Source organism: Schistocerca serialis, chromosome 4 (genome assembly GCF_023864345.2).
Source record: "Schistocerca serialis cubense isolate TAMUIC-IGC-003099 chromosome 4, iqSchSeri2.2, whole genome shotgun sequence".
Classification (NCBI taxonomy): Eukaryota; Metazoa; Arthropoda; class Insecta; order Orthoptera; family Acrididae; genus Schistocerca; species Schistocerca serialis.
The window spans coordinates 28,765,543-28,773,930 of NC_064641.1; positions in this window are offsets into that span (position 1 = coordinate 28,765,543).

The window sequence follows — 8,388 nt, forward strand, 5'->3', positions numbered from 1 at the left end:
CCGTTCCGACTCCCTTTAAATGTAATGAAGATCATATTGTACGCAAAAGAGTTAACGGTATCAAAACGCATATATACTGTATGCGTTGCAAGTGGACAGTCGGCGGTTGCAAATGCTCGCTCTGCCGTCATGAGGATGTGCGCCCGTGTCCTTACAGCAGAGAGTTTGGGACCTCAACACTCTCATAGGCAGACAATGAAATTACAATACTTTCCGTGCTTTTGATTTCGCGTTCGCCGGCTCGTTTCTTTTCGAATGCACCGGATACACCTATCTTACGAGGAGAACACGGCAAGTGTTATAACCCGATTTGCCAGAAACTTCGCTCAGTGCAAGAGGAGACAAAATAAGCGCATACGTGTCTCGGCTTATCCGTAGATACTCGACCGTTCGTAAGAAAACGACGGTCAAAGTTTTTCGACGTACTTTAGATGCCTTATAGTGCGCGATAGAATCAGATGAAATGGTGATACAGTTGCGTCCCGTATTCGAATCGCGAATGTTGTTTTTATTTTATTTTTCCATTTACCTACCCACGTCGCTAGAAGGTTGCTACATCAATATTTCGTATCAAGTTAGGGGATACTAGAGCGTTACATTAATTACAACTGGGGTTCGCCGGCCGGTGTTGCCGTGCGGTTCTAGGCGCTTCAATCTGGAACCGCGTGACCGCTACGGTCGCAGGTTCGAATCCTGTCTCGGGCATGGATGTGTGAGGTGTCCTTAGGTTAGTTAGGTTTAAGTAGTTCTAAGTTCTAGGGGACTGATGACCACAGATGTTAAGTCCCATAGTGCTTAGAGCCATTTGAACCATTTGAACAACTGGGGTTCACAATAAGTGTCGTACATTTATTATATATCTTCATATGTGGTATTTTCAAGAGTGACAGCGTTTTTAAGTTGTTACATTTCAGTCTTATATGTGCTATTTTATTAATTCTTATATTTTATTCTTATGTTTATTCTTCACTAAGATGTTGCGCATTCCCTTTGATCATATCGATCGTGCAAACATTCGAAAAATAGAAAATCTCAGCCCCACGAGCATCGCGCCAAAGCAGGTTTGTGACAGTGGCGTTTCTTCATGTGTGTCTCATTCTGGAAAGAAACAACCTCTACATTGCTGAAGATATCACGCGTTGGCCACAATTTCACGGCAAACCACGCATAACGGACCACTTTACCAAAAATTGATTATGAATCGAGATACACTACAAGAATTACACCGAAAACAATTTTAAATAATTTTCCCATTCTTTTATTGTTTCTTTCTTTTTATATTCACTTTCCCGACATACATTTAGTAGACGAATAAGGACAACGTTATTTCAATATACACTGGAAAACATTCATGTAGTAATCTTCTATGGACATGGGTAAATAAATAGAAAAACAATAATAGGGTGTCAAACAAAGGACGCAAAAATGGGACTACGCGACGGTAACCACTGTGGTACCACGCTTTATTTATTCATTTATTCTTTGAAGGAGTTTGCGGACTTATCTCTTTGTCTAATCAAGCTGAATTCCCAAAAATAAAGAAACAAAAATCAAATCTACCTCTACTTGGCAAAAAATGAAACAAGCTAACCCTCTTCAGGTGTTTCCCCTGACTATTCTCAGAAACTCTCCCAAGGCGATAGGCTACATGGTTCTATAATTTTTTCGTATTAATTATTTTTTTATTTGCATGATTCAAATTAGTAAATAAGTATAAATGTAAGCGCCATAAAACAGAATGTTAATGTGATTCAAAGCATAAACTAAAATAGATTTGTATATTAAATTTCCTGGCAGATTAAAACTGTGTGCGGGATCTAGACTCGAACTCGGGATCTTTGCCTTTCGCAGGCAACTGCTCTACCAACAGAGCTACCCAAACACGACTCTCGACCCGTTATCACAGCTTTACTTCCACCAGTACCTCGTCTTATACTTTCCAACTTAACTCTCCTGCGAAACTTGCAGAACTAGCACTCCAGGAAGAAAGGATGTTGCAGAGACATGGTTTTACCACAGTCTGGGGGATGTTTCCAGAATGAAACTTGTGCACGAAAGGCAAAGGTCCCGAGTTCGAGTCTCGGTCCCACATACAGTTTTAGTTTGCCAGGAAGTTTCATATCAGCGCACACTCCGCTGCAGAGTGAAAATCTCATTCTAGATTTATATATTGCTTGCGCTACTTTAGCCTAGAGAATCTTTCTTCATGAAATGGTGCAACTGGAGTTCTGTTGACGACTGCCACAGACATTTTCTATTTCCAATAATACCGTCTAAAATATTTACATGTACATGTACATCTACATGGATACTCTGCAAATCACATTAAAGTGCCTGGCAGAGGGTTCATCGAATCACCTTCACAATTCTCTATTATTCCAATCTCGTATAGCGCGCGGAAAGAACGAACGTCTGTATCTTTCCGTACGAACTCTGATTTCCCTTATTCTATTGTGGTCGTTTATACCTATGTAGGTGGGTGTCAACAAAATAGTTTCGCATTCGGAGGAGAAAGTTGGTGATTGGAATTTCGTGAGAAGATTCCGTCGCAACGAAAACCGCCTTTCTTTTAATGATGTCCATCCCAAATCCTGTATCATTTCTGTGGCACTTTCTCCCATATTTCGCGATAATACCGAACGTGCTGTCCTCCTCTGAACTTTTTCGATGTACTCCGTCAGTCCTATCTGGTAAGGGTCCCACACTGCGCAGCAGTATTCTAAAAGAGGAGGGACAAGCGTAGTGTAGGCAATATCTTTAGTAGGTCTATTACGTTTTCTAAGTGTCCTGCCAATAAAACGCAGTCTTTGGTTAGCCTTCTCCACAACATTTTCTGTATGTTCCTTCCAATTTTAATTGTTCGTAATTGTAATACCTAGGTATTTAGTTGAGTTTACGGCTTTTAGATTAGACTGATTTATCGTGTAACCGAAGTTTAACGCGTTGTTTTTAGCACTCATGTGAATGATCCCACAATTTTCGTTATTTAGGGTCAACTGCCACTTTTCGCACGAGAGAGATACTTTTCTAACTCGTTTAGCACTTTGTTTTGATCTTCTGATGACTTTATTAGTCGATAAACGACAGCGTCATCTGCAAACAACCGAAGACAGCTTCTCAGATTGTCTCCTAAATCGCTTATATAGATAAGGAACAGCAAAGGGCCTATAACACTACCTTGGGGAACGCTTGAAATCACTTCTTTGTTACTCGATGACTTTCAGTCAGTTACTACGAACTGTCACCTCTGTGACAGAAAATCACAAAAAATGACTCTGAGCACTATGGGACTTAATTTCTGAGGTCATCAGTCCCCTAGAACTTAGAACTACTTAAACCTAACGACAGCACACACATCTATGCCCGAGGTAGGATTCGAACCTGCGACCGTAGCGGTTCCAGATTGTAGCGCCTACAACCTCTCGGCCACTCCGGCCGGCAGGAAATCACAAACACAGTCACATAACTGAGACGATATTCCATAAGCACACAATTTCACTACGAGCCGCTTGTGTGGTACAGTGTCAAAAGCCTTCCGGAAATTCAGAAATGCGGAATCGATCTGAAATCCCTTGTCAATAGCACTCAGCACTTCATGTGAATAAAGAGCTATTTGTGTTTCACATGAACGATGTTTTCTAAACCCATGTTGACAATGCGTCAATAGACCGTTTTCTTCGAGGTAATTGCCGGCCTGTGTGGCCGAGCGGTTCTAGGCGCTACAGTCTGGAACCGCGCGACCGCTACTGTCGCAGGTTCGAATCCTGCCTCGGGCATGTATGTGTGTGATGTCCTTAGGTTAGTTAGGTTTAAGTAGTTCTAAGTTCTAGGGGACTGATGACCTCAGATGTTAAGTCCCATAGTGCTCAGAGCCGTTTGAACAATTTTTCGAGGTAATTCATTACGTTCGAACACAATACATGTTCTAAAATCCTGCTGCATATCGACGTTAACGATGTGGGAATATAATTTGGTGGGTTACTCCTACTACCTTCCTTGAATATTAGTGTGACCTGTGCAATTTTCCAGTCTTTGGGTACGGATCTTTCGTTGAGCGAACGGTTGTATATGATTGTTAAGTATGGAGCTAATGCATCAGCATACTCCGGAAGGAATGTAATTGGTATACAGTCTGGACTAGAAGACTTGCTTTTATTAAGTGATTTAAGTTGCTTCACTACTCCGAGGATAGTTACTTCTACGTTACTCATGTTGGCAGCTGTTCTCGATTCGAATTCTGGAATATTTACTTCGTCTTCCAACAGACCACGCTCCATTGCTAATGCCTCGATGAATGCAGCGTTCCTTGAGTAACCCAATCTTTCAAACTGCACGGCATCAGCTGAAATGCCGGGTGATCAAAAAGTCAGTATAAATTTGAAAATGTAATAAACCACTGAATAATGTAGATAGAAAGGTAAAAATTGACACACATGCTTGGAATGACATGGGATTTTATTAGAACAAAAAAAAAAACAGTTCACAAAATGTCTGACAGATGGCGCTGGACAGCAAAACGTCAGTGATTGCTACAGTGACGAGTGAGAGGTACGCCGATATGTTACAGAATCGCGTCATCCCCATCCTGGCTGATAAACACCTGCTGGAACGTACGATGTTTATGAGGATGGCGCTCCACCCCATATTGCTATACGCGTGAAAGATCTCTCGCGCGCGTCGTTTGGTGATGATCGTGTGCTCAGCCGCCACTTTCTTCATGCTTGGTCTCCCAGGTCCCCAGACCTCAGTCCGTGCGATTGTTGGCTTTGGGGTTACCTGAAGTCGCAAGTGTATCGTGATCGACCGACATCTCTAGGGATGCTGAAAGACAACATCCGACGCCAAGGCCTCATCATAACTCCGGACATGCTTTACAGTGCTGTTCACAACATTATTCCTCGACTACAGCTGTTGTTGAGGAATGATGGTGGACATATTGAACATTTCCTGTAAAGAACATCATCTTTGCTTTGTCTTACTTTGTTATGCTAATTATTGCTATTCTGATCAGAAGAAGCGCCATCTGTCGGACATTTTTTTAACTTTTGTAGTTTTTTTTGGTTCTAATAAAACCCCATGTCATTCCAAGCATGTGTGTCAATTTGTACCTCTCTATCTACATTATTCCGTGATTTATCCAGTTTTCAAATTTATACTGACTTTTTGATCACCCGGTATGTTCTAAAATTCTGCTGTATATCGACGTTAACGATATGGGCCTGTAATTTAGTGGATTACTCCTACTACCTTTCTTGAATGTTGGTGTGACCTGTGCAACTTTCTAGCCTTTGAGTACGGATCTTTCGTCGAGCGAACGGATTGTTAAGTATGGAGCTAATGCATCAGCATACTCCGAAAGGAACCTAATTGGTATACAGTCTGGACCAGAAGACTTGCTTTTATTAAGTGATTTAAGTTCCTTCGCTACTCCGAGGATATTTACTTCTACGTTACTCGTGTTGGCAGCTGTTCTCGATTAGAATTCTGGAATATTTACTTCGTCTTGAAAAGTCCCCTTAGAAAAATTTATGAATTCCTGTGCTGGTAGACCCCTTACGTTATTTGATTTTCAAACAGCTGAGCAAAACTGAACGTACTCCGACATTTCTCTCTTTGATTATTAGGATGAACACTAAACTGCCACACAATATTTTTTAGCGCAACGCAATCTGACTGTCAATAATCCCTACAAAAGAATGGCCGTGACTAACAATAGCCTATACCCTTCATGAATCACTTACCCCACAAAAATCTTCGATACTCGAACTACTGCAATACAGCGAGCGCCACTACTGCCAGCTAAATAAAAGATTTTAACTACTGAAGGCACTAACTACTGATAGTCAGCAAATGAAAGATTTTGACAGAGAACAAACAATGTATTTATCTTAATAATGTTCAAAAGTCATTATATATATATATATATATATATATATCAGCTCATTTACTCTTTCTGGCGGGCACACGTCCAGATCGTCCGCTGTTAAAATTCTGCCATCTCTCCCCCCTCATCCACCACTGCTGGCGGCTCACCTCCAACTGCGCCAGTGTTGCCAACTCTAAAAAACCCGAGTCGCTAGATTCAATATCAAAAGTCGCTAGAAAGTCGCTAAAACTGATTTTACTAGGGGTGTACTGAAAATTTCGTGCTGTGAATGGTGCAATAAGCCAGTGGAGGAGGGGGAGGGGGAAATATTAATAAAAGCTCTCATACGTAATTGCTATATTGTCTTAATTAAATGACGCATCGCTTGCAACAACATATACACTCCTGGAAATGGAAAAAAGAACACATTGACACCGGTGTGTCAGACCCACCATACTTGCTCCGGACACTGCGAGAGGGCTGTACAAGCAATGATCACACGCACGGCACAGCGGACACACCAGGAACCGCGGTGTTGGCCGTCGAATGGCGCTAGCTGCGCAGCATTTGTGCACCGCCGCCGTCAGTGCCAGCCAGTTTGCCGTGGCATACGGAGCTCCATCGCAGTCTTTAACACTGGTAGCATGCCGCGACAGCGTGGACGTGAACCGTATGTGCAGTTGACGGACTTTGAGCGAGGGCGTATAGTGGGCATGCGGGAGGCCGGGTGGACGTACCGCCGAATTGCTCAACACGTGGGGCGTGAGGTCTCCACAGTACATCGATGTTGTCGCCAGTGGTCGGCGGAAGGTGCACGTGCCCGTCGACCAGGGACCGGACCGCAGCGACGCACGGATGCACGCCAAGACCGTAGGATCCTACGCAGTGCCGTAGGGGACCGCACCGCCACTTCCCAGCAAATTAGGGACACTGTTGCTCCTGGGGTATCGGCGAGGACCATTCGTAACCGTCTCCATGAAGCTGGGCTACGGTCCCGCAAACCGTTAGGCCGTCTTCCGCTCACGCCCCAACATCGTGCAGCCCGCCTCCAGTGGTGTCGCGACAGGCGTGAATGGAGGGACGAATGGAGACGTGTCGTCTTCAGCGATGAGAGTCGCTTCTGCCTTGGTGCCAATGTTGGTCGTATGCGTGTTTGGTGCCGTGCAGGTGAGCGCCACAATCAGGACTGCATACGACTGAGGCACACAGGGCCAACACCTGGCATCATGGTGTGGGGAGCGATCTCCTACACTGGCCGTACACCACTGGTGATCGTCGAGGGGACACTGAATAGTGCACGGTACATCCAAGCCGTCATCGAACCCATCGTTCTACCATTACTAGACCGGCAAGGGAACTTGCTGTTCCAACAGGACAATGCACGTCCGCATGTATCCCGTGCCACCCAACGTGCTCTAGAAGGTGTAAGTCAACTACCCTGGCCAGCAAGATCTCCGGATCTGTCCCCCATTGAGCATGTTTGGGACTGGATGAAGCGTCGTCTCACGCGGTCTGCACGTCCAGCACGAACGCTGGTCCAACTGAGGCGCCAGGTGGAAATGGCATGGCAAGCCGTTCCACAGGACTACATCCAGCATCTCTACGATCGTCTCCATGGGAGAATAGCAGCCTTCATTGCTGGGAAAGGTGGATATACACTGTACTAGTGCCGACATTGTGCATGCTCTGTTGCCTGTGTCTATGTGCCTGTGGTTCTATCAGTGTGATCATGTGATGTATCTGACCCCAGGAATGTGTCAATAAAGTTTCCCCTTCCTGGGACAATGAATTCACGGTGTTCTTATTTCAATTTCCAGGAGTGTATATAAAATACGCTAACGTTTAATTAAACTTGTTATCATAATTGATGCAACACATAAATTGTTGTTTCAATGACAGTAGTCAAATATACTAGAAATATACAACTATATTTGTAACAAAAGAAAGCAAGAAAACAAATTAAGTTACAAAATATATACATACCGGTATGTGAGCTATTCATCATTGTCACTCAGAAGATCGAATAACTCTTCTGTTTCATGCTCTGACAGAACTGTAGTTGATGTAGAGCGTTGAACGTCGCTCAACAGATGATGCAGTTCGACTGGTTTTGTCGCAAAAGGGTAACTTTTATTCGTTCCAACAAGCTCCAATACGTCTGACGGTATGTCAAAAGATGCACAATCTTTATTTTGTTTCTTCAGCTGGTCTCTCAATATGATCAAAGCATTAATTGTCTTTAACGATAAACTGTTACGTTGTTTAGTTTTTATAATGTTCATGGAACTGAATATTCTTTCCATTTCTGCATTTTATGGCGGTAGGCATAGAACAGTCATTGCTAGCTGTGAAATCAAAGAAAAAGGATTCTTCCCTGCGGTATTTTCATACAGCAAAACCTCACTCCAAAATAAAACAGTGCTAGTAGTTTTATTCCACCTAATGAAGTTGATATTATGCCATTCTTGCAACATACAGTCTATGAAATCGCCACTAAAACCCAGTTCCTTGGCTACATCCGC